General features: G+C 66.2%; 1 pseudogene; it reads left to right on the forward strand.

Moving 5' to 3' along the window:
- The first annotated feature begins 60 nt into the window (after positions 1–60).
- On the forward strand, positions 61–673 carry LOC112392017 (melanoma antigen preferentially expressed in tumors pseudogene; annotated as a pseudogene).
- Positions 674–687: the final 14 nt, after the last annotated feature.

Here is a 687-nt window from a genome sequence, read left to right on the forward strand (position 1 = left end):
GTGCGGTCCTGGTCCCCGTGGGTCTCCGCACAGCTCAGTGTGTCTCCCGTCGTCCCGCAGGCGGTGGAAGCTGCAGGTGCTGGATTTGCGCCAGAATGCCCACCAGGACTTCTGGACCGTGTGGTCCGGCACCAGGGCTGGTGTGTGCTCACTGCTGGAGCCTGAGGTGGCCGGGCCCGTGAGGAAGAGGCGCCGGGTGGAAGGTGCAAGGGCGTGGCTGAAGCAGACCTCGGCCCCCGTGGAGGTGCTCATGGACCTGTGCCTCAAGGAGGGCACCCCCGATGCGTCCCTAAGCTACCTCCTGAAGAAGGTCAAGCGGAGGAGGGGCGCACTCCGCCTGTGCTGTCAGAAGCTGAGGGTCTTCTCCATGCCGATGCACGACGTCAGGAGGATCCTGACGCTGGTGCAGCTCGACTCTGTCCAGGACCTGGAGGTGAACTGCACCTGGAAGCTGGCCACCCTGGGCAGGTTCGCGCCGCACCTGGGCCAGATGGTCAACCTGCGCCGGCTGCTCCTCTCGCACATCCACATGACACCGCACGCCGCCCCCGGCGTGGAGGAGTGCTGCGTCAGCCAGCTCACCTCCCAGTTTCCCAGCCTGCAGCACCTGCAGGAGCTCTACCTGGATTCCATCTCCTTCCTTGAGGACCGCCTGGACCAGGTGCTCAGGTGAGGCGTGGCGCGGTC

The sequence above is a fragment of the Neophocaena asiaeorientalis genome, unplaced genomic scaffold (genome assembly GCF_003031525.2).
Source record: "Neophocaena asiaeorientalis asiaeorientalis breed wild unplaced genomic scaffold, Neophocaena_asiaeorientalis_V1.1 C47851402, whole genome shotgun sequence".
NCBI lineage: Eukaryota > Metazoa > Chordata > Mammalia > Artiodactyla > Phocoenidae > Neophocaena > Neophocaena asiaeorientalis.